Source organism: Panthera onca, chromosome A1 (assembly GCF_046562875.1).
Source record: "Panthera onca isolate mPanOnc1 chromosome A1, mPanOnc1 haplotype 2, whole genome shotgun sequence".
NCBI lineage: Eukaryota > Metazoa > Chordata > Mammalia > Carnivora > Felidae > Panthera > Panthera onca.
In genome coordinates this window covers 71,114,718-71,134,213 of record NC_138339.1, presented here as the reverse complement: position 1 = coordinate 71,134,213, position 19,496 = coordinate 71,114,718, and the positions used below count along the sequence as shown (strand labels likewise).

The 19,496-nt window shown below is 36.6% G+C and overlaps 1 protein-coding gene and 1 non-coding gene across 4 annotated transcripts in view; one reads left to right on the top strand and one right to left on the bottom strand.

Moving 5' to 3' along the window:
- The window catches only part of FBXL17 (F-box and leucine rich repeat protein 17), a 497,950-nt gene that overhangs the window by 189,680 nt on the left and 288,774 nt on the right, over positions 1-19,496 (bottom strand). The gene's annotated exons all lie outside the window — the stretch shown is intronic.
- LOC132682499 (U6 spliceosomal RNA) lies at positions 8,811-8,917 on the top strand. The gene has a single exon (XR_009611688.1). It is a non-coding gene; the product is annotated as a U6 spliceosomal RNA (small nuclear RNA).

Below are 19,496 nucleotides of genomic sequence, written 5' to 3'. Positions count from 1 at the left end.
TTCTGTGATATATTACTCCATTCTACCATTTTCCATTTTCCAAATTCAGAAATAGGAGTACAGCCTTACTGTTATATCCAGTAAGTGGCAGATTTAAACTGAGGTTGGCATGATTATGATTACAAAGTGTGTGCTTTTTCTCTAAGAGAATAAACTTAAAGCTAGAAATAATTCAGAATCTATGATATGCACTCCTTCCCTACTAGTTATCTACACGGACACTTTCTTATATGAGAAAAGGGAGGGGAATGGAACTCAAAACACCAGGTAAATCTGGGCCAGGTCTGTAGCTTCTTACTATTCCGATATTTCTACACATCTTCCTAAAACTGAATTCCTAGCCTAATGCTTTGAGAGCCTTCCACAAAAGTTGTTTCTGGAGACAAAAGTAAGCTAGGAGAAGGGCAGACTTTAGGAAGAAAAACACTCACTATATTTGATGATTATTTAGCTGAATACTGAGAAGAGCCAAAAACATTGTTTGCCAGAATGCAGAGACTTTCCAAACAAAAAAGACAGACTTCGTTCAAATCAGTTGAAAAAACTGATTTGGGTCACAATGCATATAAGCACAGAAAAAGCTCTGAACAGTATTGCAGGCCCATTTCACTTGACTTGACCAAGTATTTTCCCAAGTGTAAATTGTTCTGGGGAACAACTTCTGATATTTCAAACTTGACTGTAATAATAATCTACACTATGCTTTTTTTTTCCTTTTTACAATAATTACTACATAGAGGAATATTTATTTAGTACATTATCCACTAGGTACAGACCTATAGTGCATTTTCTAAAGGTATAGACAAAGACTAGCTCCAGGGCAGATGAGGCTAAATGGCATAATCTCTGGATATTAAATCTGGCAGGGCCTTAAGGGTATCATCCTTTCATTTACATATGAAGAAGCAAGAGCCTAGAGGGATTGAGGACCTGCTCCCACATCACTGGACCCTGGAAAGTGGCTGCACTGCCAATGAGTGGTGGCCTCTCCTCATCGGGTTTGGCCATGGTGCCTTAGCAGGAGGACGTGTCAGAAGCTTTTTATCCAGCACTTCCCTGGCATTCTCTGCAGATCTGGTCCAGAGCCACCAGGCTAAGCAGGAGTAGCTACGGGCACTGAAAAATATTGCCTCAGGATGCTGTTGTTCTGCTTTTTTGCTATGCTGCTTTGTTCTCCAGAGGAACCATCACAAACATCATGGTCAGGTTGCAATTTTGAGCATGAAATGTTTGCAGTGGGAATATCAGGCAGGTGTCTGACATCTTAGATATTTGTTTCTAGACTAATATACCCACAATTTTCCCCCAACTACTATATTGACAGGCATTTATGACACTCGAGAGTATTTCTAAATTTTATAAGGATAATTTGCTGGGGGGGGGGGGATCAAGTGCTTTTCATCATATCTACATAGGGAGTGATTTTACACTCTACACAGGGGAAATAAATATCTATACCTTGGAACTCAGGAGGAAATAGTCAGTATATATGTACTACTATTTGCTAAGTATATATCTACATTTTACCTAAATATCACTATACCCAAATATGTGTATATAGAGACATTGCACAGCTAAAAAATATATTGACTGGTATTAGTAAATTCTACTTCATGCCATTTTTCAGTTAGATGGAAATTAAAGTTTTTCTTAGAATTAATTCAGTAACTATATTACTTAGGAAATTAATCTGGTTTGCATTATAAATGGCAGAGAGATATAGTGAGATCACATGGACATCCCTTTGGTGTTCACCCAATCCATTATTTGATATACTAAGCTCTCAGCCACCCATCTCTAATAAGAGTCTATGGAACACACAGCACTTTTTAGCCTATTTTTTTCACCAGACAGAATGTGTCACATGCCAGCAAATTCAATAATCTCTTACAGATTAGTACCTTAGCCACTCGACTCTCACTATTAGTTACACTTCTGAAAATCCTTTTCAGAAAACTACCTTCCCAAAGACTCATTCATCACGGAAAGCAACGACCTCTGACCTCTACATTTAAATCTCTAAATTCACCCATCACTCTCTCAAAGACACAGCCTTCTTTGGTTTTAATTTTTCTCGTTCCATCCTCGCCTTCACATCCTATGCCTTCCTTCTCAATGTAAGTCAAACTCCCCCCACTTTCACCGCCACCCCCACACATATTAAACCAAGTCTGCACAACACCACCATCACCAAAAGTGGAGGTGGCAAAAGACCTTCTAAGTCCTCCCCAAGGCCCTGCCCATAGACCCAGTGCAAGGCAGGTTGAAAACCACAGACTTAAGTCTAGACATACTCAAAATAAGATGGTCTTTTATTATTATTATTATTATTATTATTATTATTTCCCTATTTTCTGTCAATCTCTTACTCGCGCTTTTGAATTGTACCACTGAGATCATTTATGTCTTTGGCAAAAAAAGAAAAAAGAAAAAAAAAGAAAAGGCGGGGGGAGGTAGGGGAGGAAAGATAGGAGGGAGAGGGAGAGGGAAAGACGGAGGAAGAAACAGTGAGATTGATTAAATGAAGGGGGCTAATTCTGGAGACGGGCCTTTCTGGCTGCCCTACTAGACCCCATATAGAGGCTGCTCTTTCTTTGACCCTTTCAACCCTAGTAACACTGAAAAGCCCGACCCTAAAAAGACTTTTCCTTTCCCATTGAGCTCTTTTTATAATCTCGATATTTAAAGGCATTAAATGAATTAGTCAAGTTTATGAAGTTACTCTACATTAGAGCTCATTTTTGTTATGTTACCATTTCCCCTAACTGACAAGAGTGTGCTAGTATTAATTTTTACTCTCCACAATTTTGTTACTCTTCAAACATTGCATATAAATTGATATCCAGGTCAAGGAATCCTGAATACTTTCATAGATATATATTTAATTAAAATCACGACTTCCATTGTTGCAGGTGTGGGCCTCCTCCAGTCATTTAAGCTCTCTAGACTTTATTTTTCCTACTTAAAAAAAAAGCCAGGGGAAATGCTACTTATGCATAAAACACTTTGAGCTCCCCAGATGAAAGCCCGCATATATAAGTGTGATGCGTGTTTATTGCCTCTTCTCTGATGAAAAGTGGCAGCCTTCTGCTTGAAATGGGATTAGAAATTCTGACTACAACAGAGAAGAGAGAAGCACAAATGAGTAACAAGCAGTCAGAATAAATAAAATTGAAAAGATGGAGAGCACTCCTTTTACAAAAGGAACAGCAGTTGTGAAACTTGTGGTTTAATTTGGTATGCTTTCCACTTTTAAAAAATTGGGCTCAACTGCATGTATAATGAGCTACAAGCAGAAGGTACATTCAGTAGTACATGAATAAAAAATGACCTTTTCATTTGCTCTTCCGTAGCTTGGCATTCCTATATTATTAAAATATAATGTATTAAAGATTAAGTAAGCATATTAGCATACAGACATCATACTTATATGGCCATGGATACGAGGGCTATACAACATAAAGCTAGAAATCCAGCTATATAAAATTCATATTTTTAAAAGTATAGGTATCAATTAAAAAGAACACAAACTTTTCTAACAACAAAGTTGGCAATTCTACCAAGGATGAAAAACAAAGGAATGAGAGGAGAATCTCCAAAGCGAGCCACAAATAAGAATCACAGACTATTCAACAGCTGGGAGTAAGCTGGATTCTATGTTCTAGGGAACATACTAAATAGATAAACTCCCTAGCCTAATGAACCTAGTATTCTCAATCTAGGATTTAAAATGCTAAGGCAATTTTCATGCCAACATTTTGGAGGGGGGCAATAGCCATTTATTAAATATTCTTCTGGCATTTATTCTAAATTTTCTATGGCTTATTTTCCTTTCTCACTTTTTCTTTTTGACATTATAACATACAAATTTATAGAATATTAAGATTGCACAAAGGAGTGACTGCAAAAACATAAAAACATAAAATTACTACATTTCCAAAGGACAGGGCTTTCTTTTCACCTCATTATTATGTGAGCAATACAGGTTCATAAGAGAAAAGTTAGAGTTCAGGAAAATAAAAAGAGAAAAAAGAAATAATCCTATGAGTCTAATGCAGTCACCAGTCACTGCTTATATATTTCCTCTTATTGTTTTCTAATAATGTAGCTTTTTGTGTTTGTGTATGTGTGGGTTTTTCTCTCTTTTATCTCATACACTGTTGGAGACACAATGTTATATCACGCTGTTTTCAGTTAGTATGTCAAGAAACATTTTACACCCAAAGCATGCGTTTCTGTTTTATTTAAAGTTCATTTTTTTCATTTCAAAAAATTGCTTTATCCATCACAATGGAAAGTTGACATTCCCCAGAACTTTGTCATTTGTCCTACAGACTGTTCCCCAATGGCTTGAGAAATGATGGTGATGGTCTTATTTGGAACACTCTGAGAAAAGGAGATGCTGCAATGAATTGGTTATCTAAACCTAGAGAGGCACCATCATTTCTCCTAGTCGGCTATTCAAGAATTTAGCCTCCTGTCTCATTTACAAGCAAGCCTGAGGTAAGGTTCAGTACAAAGCATAGGCCATTCAGTAATCTTAGTTTAATGTGGCTTTTAAAGACCTGAACTGTCAATCCCCTACCTTCACGGCCTCTCATTCTACTGTTTTCACTTGAGGAGATAAGAAGCCCAGTCTTTGAACTATATTCCTAATCTGTCACAGTCGTGAGTGAATGATCTGTATGTGTACCCACAATGCAACCATGTATTGGAAATTCCTTCATGCATGCATTCATTGAAATGAATAAAATTCTTTCCTACGTTTAAGAAAATAGGTAAGACAAAAATCAAACAAAGAGGAAAACTAAATTGAAAAGTTGATGGAAGAAGCAAACCCTTGCTTTTAAAATGATGTAAATATGAAACAGGCATTTATAACAGATATGTCTTTCTTGTTTTCCCTGTCATTCTCTTGCATAAAAAGCAACGGTGATTTTTTAAAACAGTTTGCTATGAATAAAATTTATCATCTACTGATGCATTATTTCTCACTTTCTTTTTCATATTATCTCTCAGAGATAAATGGCAATAACAAAGACATTAAAATGACACTAAGAACAGCTTTTTATAGTTTTAATTATTTTTTCCTTTTTGGCAATAAAAATGATGTGGTATGTTTGCATGTGTTATATATTGAGAAGCAATAATACTGTTTAAATATTCATAATTGTGGAGATAGTTTTTACTTGATATTTTAAATATGAAATAGATTGCTTCTGGTCCCTAATATTACGGCCCTGTTTATTAATATATATTGCAGGCACACCTATATTTATGTCAGTCAATCACTTACCATGCTCTTTATTCTACTCTGAAGTATTCTCCACACAGATAATATTCTTTTATGGGTCCATCAAGTTTCACTTTCTGAGAAATAACTTCACAATTTCTAATGTAGATAATGAGCACTCATTTTCCTACTTCTCTTGGAATCTGAGCTCATTTTAGTCTATGAAATAAAAACTAAACTTCAGGGCAAGGGAGATCCTGATGGGTGGGAAACAACATGTGTACCCAGCCCTCCAACAGTCACAGAGCAGACATGGCATCTATGGGTGGGTGCCCAGTGGAGGCATGGCAGGCCTCTTGAGGATGACACTTCACCTGGGTCGGCAAAGTTGGGACCTAGTCCTCAGTACTCCAGGAATGATTTTGTGCTTTTAGGGAAACTGAGAAGTCTATCTGGGATACACTCATGAAAACTCAACTCCTATAATGCTACCTTACCAGTTTAAAATGACACCTTTCTGAAATGCAAGCGGGGTCCCTGGCCTGGTCAGATGGGTGCATTCTCCCCCACATGGAAACTTACAGGTCAGAGTTTGTGAGATGGACAGTTAGACCTAAAGGGCTTGGTGTTCTTATTTCAGGGTTCCTGGGCTTAACAGTTTGGGGCAGTCTTTCTTCCCACACCTTTCTTCCATCAAAGGTTCTCACCTGGCCTGCTTCTTTTTACTTTTAATTTTAAACATCCTATCTATTTTTAGATATATATTTTAAGAGAGATTACATTTAAATGATACAGCTGTAAGACAGTGAAAATGAAGTCAGACTCCCCCACTCTTCTATCCCTAAATGCCCTGTTTCTCTCCTTGGAGGCTAGCTATCTACCCTTTAGCAATTTCATGAATAGCCTTCCACAGATAACCTATGCATTTACAAATATACGCCATATGTGTGTATGTGTATATATACATGGGTAAGTTATATATATACATATTCATATGTATGTGTATATATATAGTTTGTCTCCCATAAATAGCAGTGCATACATGCTGTTTCTGCATTTCACTCTTTTTTTTTTTTTCTTTTTTAATAGCTGAGTCACAAGATCATTGGGAGAACTTTTCTTTGGACATTTTACCAACTTCCGTCTGTTTTGTTTTTGTTTTTTTGTGTGTTTTTTTTTTGTTGTTTTGTTTTGTTTTTTGTTATTTGTTTTTTTTTTTTTTTGTAGAGCTGCCCTGATTGTGTTTTTGCCCTCTAACTGTGTCTTAGATAAATTTAGTTTTCCTTCTACTGGTGTCTTGGGCTTTTCTTTACTTACTCTTTTTCTGTCTTTGACAGTTAAATACTTGGACTTTATCCCCTGAGATGTATCTACTTATCAAGACAAGTTCTGCAGGAGAAATATCTAAATCAACCTCCAATATTAGTGGGACCAGAAAGTCTGATGGTAATTTCCCAGTGATCTTTTAGTTCTTTTTTTTTAACCTGAATAAAAAAACACGCTTATAAATTACTTACATAGTTGGACTATATACCTCTCTAGGTATCTTTGACTAGAAACTAATTTCAGCTTTTTTTTTTTTTTTTTTTTTTAAATTTTTTTAATGTTTTTATTTATTCTTGAGACAGAGAGAGACAGAACATGAGCAGGGGAGGGGCAGAGAGAGGGGGAGACCCAGAATCTGAAGCGGGCTCCAGGCTCTGAGCTGTCAGCACAGAGCCCGACTTGGGGCTCGAACTCACAGAGTGTGAGATCATTACCTGAGCTGAAGTCGGACGCTTAACCGACTGAGCCACCCAGGCGCCCCCTAATTTCAGCTTTTAAGAGGCCTAGACCATCTGAGATCATTCTTTTAATCCTAATGAAAATTTATAATGCCTAAAAGAAAGATGCATTTTACTTTTAAACTTCTCATATAGAACTTGTTAGTTTTACCTTGTACATACAAATAACACATACAGTAAGCATCCTTAAATATTATTTTACACACATGGTTATTTGTTAGATAAGTACCTCAAAGTAGAATTCCAGGTCAAAAGGTATACACATTTTTTATTTGGAAAGTATTGCCAAGTACTTTCTCATATTTTATAATGGTAAAAACTTGAAATTCGAAAACACAATGTAGCAATTGACCCTTTCCATGTTGTGACTATAGAATGATTTACTATGAATTTTTACAGAGGAGGAAGACAATTCAAAATTAATAAATTCTGCTTCTAGTTAACCTCTTACTCTCGAAGCTAATAATTCAAGGTATATGTTTGATTCCTATCCCTAGATAGGAAAACAAGAAAACTACTTGGATTGAACCTGAAAGAAAGGATTTTAAATCTCAGTTTTAAAAGAGTCCTTCTTTCCAGTAGCCTTCAAATTGTAGGGCAAAATTCCTCTCAAGGAAGAGATGATGAGAAAAAAAAAAAGAAAAAGGAAAAGAAAAAAATGAGAAAAATGAAATAAAACCACCAGGACTTGAGCTAGAAATCCTATGGTTACCAATACATCTCATATGAGAAAGGAAAGGCTACCAAAGAAAAAATGGACAATACCTGAGGAACGAATGGCTTCATAAGGAGACAGAGAACTACTGAAAGTCAGGTTCCTGGCAGGGATTTTTACTTTATACCGTTGCTGATGAGAACGTCTTCCAAATGCTAAGAAGGGAAAGAATGGAAGAGAAACTGGGCAGACCTAGGCTCTGAAACTCAAAATGCTTTTCCTGGGGGACATCATGAAATTGATTATAAGGAGGGTTATGAAATCTTAGAAATCACTCAAAGTCTGCAAACTACTACTGTTTATTATTAACTAAGTCCCTATGTTGGCCAAAGAAAGAAGCATTTTAAATTTCCAAGACATAATAACCATTAATGTTAATTTATGTAACAGGTAAGTTAAATATCTAGATTATCTTTTAAATCTTTTTTTACTTAAGAAGGCGCCTGGGTGTCTCAGTCAGTTAAGTGTCTGACTTCAGCTCAGGTCATGATCTTGCAGTCCATGAGTTTGAGCCACGTGTCAGGCTGTGTTGACAGATTAGAGCCTGGAGCCTGCTTGGATTTGGTGTCTCCCTCCCTCTCTGCCCCTCCCCTGCTCAGTCTCTCTCAAAAATAAATAAAAATTTAAAAAAAAAAAAAAAGAAGTTTGGCATATAGGGGTACCCAGGTGGCTCAGTTTGTTGTGCAACTGATTTGATTCCAACTCTTGATTTCAGCTCAGGTCGTGATCTCATGGTCATTAGACTGAGCCCCACAACAGGCTCCACACTAGGTGTGGAACCTGCTTGAGATTCTCTCTCCCCCCATCTTTGCCCCCCCATTCTCTCTCTTTCCCTCTCTCTCTCTCTCTCCCTCTCTCAGAAGAAGAAGAAGAAGAAGAAGAAGAAGAAGAAGAAGAAGAAGAAGAGGAGGAGGAGGAGGAGAAGGAGGAGGAGGGGGAGGAGGATGAAGAGGAAGAAGGAGAAGAAGCAGCAGTAGTAGTGGTAGTAGTTTGGCATATATACTTGGCCTGGTCTCATGCATACATGTACATGACCCCACCATCGTATCACATACTTAAAATAAAAGCATTGATCATAGTGCTTGCTTCGGCAGCACATATACTAAAACCGGAACAGTACAGAGAAGATTAGCATGGCCCCTGCACAAGGATGACATGGAAATTCGTGAAGCTTCCATGTTTTTTTTTAATATATACAATGGAATACTACTTGGCAATGAGAAAGAAGGAAATCCTGCCATTTGCAGCAACGTGGATGGAACTGGAGGGTATTATGCTAAGTGAAATAAGTCAGGCAGAGAAAGACAGATACCATATGTTTTCACTCATATGTGGATGCTGAGAAACTTAACAGAAGACGCTGGGGGAGGGGAAGGGGAGAAAGAAAAAAAGTTACAGAGAGGAAGGGAGGCAAACCATAAGAGACTCTTAAATACTGAGAACAAACTGAGGGTTGATGGGGGGTAGGGGAGAGGGGAAAGTGGGTGATGGGCATTGAGGAGGGCACCTGTTGGGATGAGCACTGGGTGTTGTATGGAAAACAATTTGACAATAAATTATATTTAATTAAAAAAAAAGCATTGATCATAGTAATTATAATCTCCATTCTAAAGTGACTTCAAACAACTGTATAATTCTTGGGAACTATAATGCAATCTTTTAAATTAACTATATATGAATTTTCCTGAATAAAGCAGGTTTCAAGTGTATAATTTGTATCTAAAATTTGAGGCCAGTGTCAAAACTTTAAAGTGTTCTTTTCATTATGTATCATTTTGGAAGGTGAACAACTGCAATTTTTCTCCATTTTATTATCTGCTTTATAAACTTGGATATTTTCACAAGGCTATCACCTGTTTTATAACTACACTGTTTACCTGAAGTAGGATTTAAGAATTTCTCACTTCGGGGCGCCTGGGTGGCGCAGTCGGTTAAGCGTCCGACTTCAGCCAGGTCACGATCTCGCGGTCCGTGAGTTCGAGCCCCGCGTCAGGCTCTGGGCTGATGGCTCGGAGCCTGGAGCCTGTTTCCGATTCTGTGTCTCCCTCTCTCTCTGCCCCTCCCCCGTTCATGCTCTGTCTCTCTCTGTCCCAAAATAAATACAAAACGTTGAAAAAAAAAAAATTTAAAAAAGAATTTCTCACTTTTATTCTCAGTTATTCAAAACACAACATATATGCCTTTAGAGTATGGTTTTCTGATTCATATATGGAAGTAAATGAGATAATTATATCTTACATTAAATAAAGCACTGGATCTTGAAAATAAGCACTGAGCATATAAGTGTAAAATCTAAATAACCATTTAAAGCAAAAATAAATTTTACAAATGGATTATTTAGTTTATCTTCTAAAAAAATAAATTATTAATTTTCTTCTTAGATGTACAATAAAGCAAGGTCATGGTATCATATAACTCTGAATCTAGACTATGTTTTAAATAGATGTCCTAAAAGACATAAATAACTAGATTATATCTCATTGAATAGGTATTCTAAAAGGAAAGTGGTGGATATCAGTAATAATTTAAATAACAGAAAAACTTGTTATCATAAGAATGTGGGGGGGGGTGGGTTATGCACTAACTAGAGGGTCTGAGTCATGTAAAATAGACAATACCTACCTCTTATGACTACATTGTTATATGTGTACTTTTTAAAATCTTCTGTCCAGGACCATATATATCATTGCATTCCTATTAGCAGGCACCAAATCTCATAAATATTAGCAGCTCAATAAATGATCATTCACTGAATACTGAATAAATGAATTGACTATAACATTCAAGTTTCAGTTAAAACATGCAAAGGCACTCCTAAAGTAAGTGGTAAAATAAGAAAAAATACTTTTTTATGTGACTAGAAAGTGAAAACTTAAAGGAATAATTATAATCACCAGAAAATTAGTTTCTGTAATCTTCAAGCTTAAGGGCCTCTATATTCCATGAGCCCTTCTAAGGCCTGGGAGCAATCCTTGCATTGTATTTGCCTGGTCATATGTTCTCATAAATTTTTTGTATGATATTTTAACTACGACTAAGACTACTGCACATTTAGAATTCAAGTTTTTTATTTATAATTTTGTGTTCGATTTCTTAAGGAACGGAGGGAAAGTTGTAAACCTGACAGGCTCTACCGACTGGGATCTGCTCCTCCACAGTTTCCTACCACCCAGAGCCGAGTACACCTTAACACAAGAATTGAAACTGAACCAACAGTGGGTCAGGAAGTCCAGATTTAGTGTACATTCATAAATATTTGTCACTGTTTGTAGAAAAATAAAAATATGACCGATTCTAAGTTAACAGGCGAGCACAGTATTCTGAAATACACTTTATCATCTAACAGATCACGTGGTGAGATTCCAATCATGTATCAGCACGTGTTCTCAAATTGCAGTCTTCTTTACTGGCAATTATGCTTGGACATTTATTGACAGATAACAGCTGCTCTAGTACCTCACTTATTTTACTTCATGTGTTGACATTTCCCATTTCCTCATATTTTCAGAAAGCCTAGAGTACTTGAAGAAAACAGACACTTTGATATTACTTCTTAAATCCTTTATGTTTCATTCAACATGTGAAAATATCATAAAGTTGCTAATTCCTGCCTCTGTGATCTAACATGTCTCATTTTAAAATGTATAGCAATTAAAATACACATATAGCATTCAATTTGCAGTTAAATGTTTTGACATGCATACTCTACCAAAATATCTAAAGTCAGCTATCATGAAAACACCATGAAATACTTTGAGCCAATGATGCTTTTGTTAAAGCGCAGCACACAAAAAAAGTTCTCTTTATACAAATAAAATATAAATACTCCTAATTGCTCACAGACTTTTTCTGACAAGTGTTAGTCCAAAACGAATATTTACAGTCTATGCTGAGCAATGAATGCCTGGAAAATAGCATTCGCAGTGCAAACACTGACAGTTTTAACCAAAAAAACAAAATAAAACAAAACAAAACAAAAAACAAACAAAAAAACCCACACCAAAACAACAAAAAACCCAAAAAGCAAACTTGTACATTGGTGCTAACTAATGGGGCAACTGAAATACTCTCGGCCTTGAAAGGATGTAAGAAAATATTTCAAGAACATCTGATTCCGCTGAAAATAAGATCATTAGATTTCTTCTTAAAACAAACGCCTGAAGGTGTGAGTGTGATATTTTACACACACACCACACACACACACCATGATCTACAGCAAGGAATATTTTGATCCTTTTCATGTGACATTTTGTTACTTGGGGAGTAGAAGAGAAATATGAAAAACTGACATGGAGAAGATGTCCTAAAATGTACAAATGAATCATGTTTACTGCAGCTATAACATCATTTGCTTTTCCTCCCTGTGCTCTGCTATACCTACATTTAATGAGTGATTTTGTATTTTAAAGGGGGAGATATTAAGGATTTAAGGACTTAATTTAACAGTTTGGCTATTCAAGAATGCTTATTTATTCTGAAAATAGAAACCTTAAGGACATACCTTTTTTAAGTCAAAGAAGATAAGGAATATGAGTGATGTCTGTGTATAAAGAAAGAAAAAGGGAAAATCAGTTTTAAAGGATAATTTTGTGTTATCTCTGCTAATGTGCTTTTGTATATGCATCATGCCAGCAGTATGCATACATAGAAAATAAGGACTCATAGGACAAAGTCACAAAGAAAATTATCCTCATTAAAAAGCTGGATTTTATAACCTGTAAGTCAGGGTATCACAGAGGTAAATTTAACTTCTTACTGATCATGGAGAAAAGGAAGATTATTTTTCCTGCACCCTCACTGCCCACCTTGGACTGGTCAGTAAAGAAGGGAGTCTTATTTTTTTTTGGGGGGGGGTGGTTTGAAGGGTGTCATGCCCCCACGTAGCTGGAGGAAGAAATGAGAGCTGATGACTCTTTACATATATCTTTCTAATTTCAAAACCTTCCTCATGCAGATGCCTGAAATCAAGTTCTATAGTATTGATAACTGATTTTCTTCATTTTGTATTCTAGATTACTACCTATAATTATTTTGAAGTACTCCAGTGGTCAAATAACAAAACTAATCTGTATAGAATATTCTTACAAAGAGAATTACCCATCTATGTTAGTTGCTTGATTCTTCCTTTATTGCTGTCCTAAGAGGTTTCTTTGGACATATAGCATATATTTCAAATTAAAATATTATGCATTAAAACAGCAGATTAAGTACAAGTATTTCTCCAAATAACAGATTTGTATATGAATCTACCAATGTTGGAAAATCTCAGCATAAATTAATATATTCACTATATCATTCCATTTATACTCAGTCAGGTCCTGCAAAGCCAAATTTGGCAAAAGATTTAATAACACATCCAATCACAAGGCTCTGAGCAGGTTAACGATGGTTTTCTTCAGGATTACATTCATCTCCATGAAGTGCGGCTATCTTTGAAAACTCCTGTTAAGTTCAGAGACAGTAACTTTTAAAGATACTCTTAACAGGTCTTCCCTATTACTAAAAATCTTATCTCTCATGCTAGCAAATGCAAAGAGCTTTTCATGATAGCATGAAGAAAGAAATTGCCATAAAATGAAAACTGAAAAATTACACTGTTTTTAAGTCACCGACAGGGTTTATTTCGCAAGGGTACACTTCATCACTACAAATGCTTCGAACCCATCTCACAAGATGTATCTGCTTTCCTGCTGTTGTTTCTATTGCATAAATCAAACCAGTACTCATTAGTGTAAACTCATTAGGGTAAACCAAACCTCAATTGCAAGGATCTCAGCATTTTTGAAAACATAGATATAAAGATATCCAAATTAATGTCACTTAATTAAAAATATATAGTTTGCTTTGGACAGTTTTTACTAACTCTGATCCTTATTATCTGGACTAGTGAGATTAAGGTAATTTAGGGCTGTATAGTTCCAGAGTGCAGCAGAGCATAAAGACCTTCTAAAACAGAGAGGCCCAAACCCATAATAGCCACTACCATGTAACTAACACTGAGAAATGCAATTTTAATTTGCAGCAGGAGCTTACGGAAACACTTTGGTGTAAATAAAAGTGAATCCTTAAAAAAATAAAAAAAAATTTGGTAATTTTGCACATGAAGTGGATAAGGCACTGACATAACACTTTCTTTTTAAACCAACGAAATACAGTTTCTTGATGGAGAAAGAGCTGTCTGAGCTAATCAGAATCCAAAGCATCTTGAGATCAAAACAAAAAAATCAATGTGTGAAACATTATGTGCTACTGAGATACAAATGGCACTAGCATCTTAGGTGGCACTGCTGGGACAAATTCAGTCTCCCTGAAATTCCCAAAGTGTAACTTGGCTTTGTTGCCAAAACACACATTTTAATATACTGTTTTGAAAGTAGAAATGTAGACACTAAGAATTTCATGATCCTACTATACTCAAACGAAGTATATCTGTATGAAGTTTTCAGGTGAAAGGCAATGGAGCACAATCTGTAACAGGAACGACCTGCTTCAAGACTCAGTAACGCTGGAAAAACAAAACTCCATTTGTGTCACATATCTCACGCTTAGGCTTGAAATTAGATGGAAAACTGCATCTCACTCCTGGCATCTCCAGTTGTGAAGATGACTTCAGCAAACTGCATGGGTTTCTCTCTGTCCAGTCTCAAGCTAGCTCTAAACTGACACAAATCTGATTCCAAGTCACCTTCCTCATCCACAACCCCTGTGAGTAGGTGGGTTGGGAGAGTCATTCAGTCCTCTTCTAAACTTGCTTTGATGTCACAGAGGAAGTAGCTCTACTCCTTTCCAAGCCTAATCTCTTCAGTCCCTTTGTGATACCATGATTTATAATAAATATGTATCTGGTCTTCCTCCTTCTTTCTATCACAGAGCTCCTAAAACCCTTGGGGGATATCCTAAGTGAAGAGGGAGATAAAGGTGTCTTTTGTTACGTTAATGAGGTGGTTTTTGGTCCTGTGCCCAAGGAAGGGTCTGGCTGCCAGGAGAACCAGCCCTGTGATTGGAGGGCTGTAACTTTCTGTCATTGCCCCACCACACCCCTGGAAGGGGAAAGAGGCTGGAATTTTAATCAATTCCCAGTGGCCAATGGTTTAATCAATCATGCCTATGTAATGAAGACTCCATAAAAACCTAAAAGTATGGGGTTTGGAGAGCTCCAGGGTTGGTGAACACATGAAGCTTTTGGGGACAGCCATTCAGGGATAGCATGGAAGCTCCTTGCCCTTTCCCGAGACCCTGCCCTCTGCTTCTCTTCCATCTGGCTATTATCTGCTTTTATATATCCAGAGTTATATCCTTTTATAATAAACCAATAATCTAGTAAATAAAATGTTTCTCTGAGTTCTACGAGCTGCTCTAGCAAATTAATCAAACCCAAGAAGGGGGTTGTTGGAATCTCCAAGTTACAGCCAGCACCGGTAACAGGTGGGCATGCACCTGGCATGTGAAGTAGACTGAGCCCCTCATCTATGGGATCTGATGTTATCTCTGGGTAACTGGTATCAGAATTGAGTTGAACTGCAGGACATCCAGCTGGTGTCAGAGTACTTCTGGCTGTGACAGAGATCCCCAAACACTGAAATTGGTGGTCAACCTTACCTACTCATTCTAGACTTGACCATTTTTTCTCTCTTATTATTCTGTCCCAACCTTAGTCAGCCTCTCGATGCCTCTGTGTTTCTCAAATTCTAAAAGGAACTTCCCTTATTCTACTTTACTGTGAAATCATCATCACACATGTTCCTGCCCTTCGTGGTTACAGGCCAAATCATTTACACTTGCTGTCCCTTCTGTTTCTCTTTCATTTACTCCTTGGTACATGCTAATTCAGTTTCTCTTCCCTACATTTTAGAGTACAACTCCAGTAAAATTGCCTATCACAGAATTTCCTAAGTCAAAAATCTAGAACAGAATCTCATCTTAACACAACTTCCACAATGTCTGGATTTGCCAAAACTCATTGATGAAACTGTCTTCTCCCGGGCAGCCATCAGATTCGTTCTTTTCCTATCTTCCTGATTATTCTGAGTTTCCTAACACAATGTTGGAGATGTTTCCTCAGCTCCCTTGAATGGAGTGACCTTATCTATTGCAAGTGATGGGTACATGACTCTGCCTGAATGACTCCCAAATGCATCCCAGGCCCTGAGCTTTATTCTTAATCTTTATGCCCTCAAAACATCTCTACATACACTTTGAGATTCAACTTGTCTGAAACCCGTTCATCATCTTTATCTCCTTATACTTTAACCTAGATAAAACTTTAGACAGCTCATTTGAAACAAATCTAATGAGTTTTAAAAAATCTTATTAACACCCCAAACTCTCACAATACATTGTATAAATGAGAGAGCTATTACTACAAATCAAGTACGACCAACAGCAAGTCAAAAACAGTTACACAGTCATGATCTGCAGAAACTCTCCCAGAAGGTATGACATGGAAGTCCTCAGCCATATCTTGATCCCAACCACTAATAACACTTTCTAACTCATTCCTCATTAACTCTTTTGCATTAGAAACATTTGAGATGTCTAGAGCCAAGCTAAGGGGCACTCAGCATCTCTCTCAACATGAAATATGTTGCTTTTAGTGGAAAGATGTTAGGGAGCTAAACAAATAAAAGGACCTCATCTTAAGTGAAAAAGATAAAGGTATATAGGCTCATGTCCATAAAATTATTACATATGCTTATTTAATGATAGCCTGCTTTCACTTACACATATTTTTGCTTCAGGAAGAATACTTTTAGTCGTCAAGTTACAAGAGTTAGAAGGCCAGTAAGGCAATATTTTAACGATATTTCATGGTAATAGCTGGTTAAATGGCAGAGTAAAGAGGATAAAACGAAAAATGAAAAATTCTGTGTATATATTCCTACATTGAATAGCACCAAATATAGGACAAACTACACTTAATGGGTAAAGATTGAACTACATTGGCTTTGAAATTTAGACCTAAAATGAGGACAAGGGGTGAAGAGAACAGTATTTTAAATAGTTATTACCACCTTACTTTTTGTAGCAGCTGTGAAGACTTGAGACACAAGTAAAATGAAAGAAAATGTTACTCGTGAATGTAATTACTACCAGTTATAAAGTATTATGTGTAGGGACGTAAATTGAAATCAAAACCTATCATGAAAAATATTACACATGAGGAAATGAAAGATAACCAAAACTGAAAAATAAATAAGTAATTAACCTGCTCTACCTGAAGGCTTAGGAGATGATGATGACTAAACAATACGGAGGCTTTTCATCATAAGCAAGTTTCCCTCTAAATCCCACACAAGAAGGCTCTTACTATGGAAAGCATTCAGCACTATATTTACAATGCATTTTCTATACTTAGACTGACATAGACATAAATTCTTACTGAGGATTAGGTCAATCTCATGAAACAGGCTCCAGAATTTAACTATATTTAGCTAGGAGAGAAGTAAAAAAAAGGAGGGTACAGTATTACAATTCTAAGGTAATGAAAATACTACTGGAAAAATTAATACGAAAATCTTTTCACAGTTTCTATACATGTTTTATAATAAGTCATATAATAACCATATCATGCAAAACCAAGTAGATTTTTATCATTTTCTTGCTAGAAAAAGGGTGAGACACTGAAAGCTATATGGGTGCTCATTCATTCACTCTTCATCCAATATTTACCTGTTATCCATTAACTGATGGACTTGTTGCTAAGTAATAATGAAGACAGTACCTTTCCTCACAGAAACAGACAAACAAATAGCAAGTAATATGGTGAGGGCCATCAAAAATGTTTGTGAAGGTGCTGTGGAAGCCTCGGGGAGATGTACATAACTGAGCAGGTCTCTCTTGTTTAATGTGAAAGAAACTCAGAAGTAGGCTGGATGCAGAGAAAGAGGATCTCTTTTTCACTGCTGGTGGGAATAAACACTGGTGCAGCTACTCTGGAAAACAGTAGGGAGGTTCCTCAAAAAATTAAAAATAGAACTACCCTACAACCCAGCAATTGCACTACTAGGTATTTATCCAAGGGATACAGGTATGCTGTTTCGAAGGGGCACATGCACCCCCATGTTTATGCAGCACTATCAACAATAGCCAAAGCAGGGAAAGAGCCCAAATGTCCAAAGATGGATGAATGGATAAAGAAGATGTGGTATATATATACAATGGAGTATTACTCAGAAATCAAAAAGAATGAAATCTTGCCATTTGCAACCACGTGGATGGAACTATGGGGTATTATGCTAAGCGAAATTAGTCAGAGAGAGACAAATATCATATGACTTCACTCATATGAGGACTTTAAGACACAGAACAGATGAACACAAGGGAAGGGAAGCAAAAATAATATAAAAACAGGGAGGGGTACAAAACAGAAGAGACTCATAAATATGGAGAACAAACTGAGGGTTACTGGAGGGGTTGTGGGAGGGTTGTAGGTAAGGGGCATTAAGGAATCTACTCCTGAAACCACTGTTGCACTATATGCTAACTAACTTGGATGTAAATTTAAAAAATAAAATAAAATAAAATAAAATAAAATAAAATAAAATAAAGGAAAAGAAAAGAAAAGAAAAGAAAAGAAAAGAAAAGAAAAGAAAAGAAAAAAGAAGTAGGCTGGATGCCCTGTCAGAATGGTTAAAATTAACAACACAAGAAACAACAGGTGTTGGCAAGAATGCAGAGAAAGAAGAAACCTCTTACACTGCTGGTGGGAACGATGCAGTCCCTCCAGAAAACAGTCTGGAGGTTCCTCAAAAAGTTAAAAATAGAACTACCCCATGATCCAGCAATTGCACTACCAGGTATTTACCCAAAGGATACAAAAATACAAATTCGAAGGGGAACATGTACCCCAATGTTTATAGCAGCCTTATCAATAATAGCCAAATTATGGAAAGAGCCGAAATGTCCACTGACTGATGAATGGACAAAGAAGATGCAGTATGTAGTTATGTATGTATATGTACATATTATCATATATATGTATATATATATGAATATTACTCAGTCATCAAAAGGAAATAAATCTTGCCATTTGCAATGATGTGAATGGAGCTAGAGTGTATTTTGCTAAGTGAAATAAGTCAGGCAGAGAAAGACAATGCCATATGATTTCACTCATATGTGGAATCTAAGAAACAAAACAGATGAACATATGAAAAGGGGGAAAAAGAGAGAGACAGAAAGAAAGAAAGAAACCATAAGAGACTCTTTAGGATAGAAAACAAAAGGAGGGTTAATGGAGGGAGATGGGCAGGGGGATGGGCTAAATGGATGATGGGTATTAACGAGGGCACTTGTTGGGTGTTGAACACTGGGCGTTACATGTACGTGATGAATCACTAAATTCTACTCCTGAAAACAATATTACACTATACGTTAACTAACTAGAATTTAAATAAAAATGTGAAAAAAAAGAAGTAGGTTGTATGAAATGCCAATAAATTGGGTTCCACACAAAAGTAAGGTACATTCAGGAATAACTGAAAGTAGAGATACTGAAGTCCCTTTCTGTCTTTTTCCTTTTTTTTCTAATATAATTTATTGTCAAATTGGTTTCAACACCCAGTGTTCATCCCAACAGATTCCCTCCACAATGCCCATCACCCTCTCTGTGTCTTTTTCCACTTCTCTCTCTAAATTGACTTCATTCTCTCAGAATCATTTTGTCCACAATGCAGAACCATGGCTGAGGAAGCTCTGGGCTCACACTCTCATTCTTTGTGCTGGACTAGTGAGCTTGAGCTATATTTACAGTTGATCCAGAAAA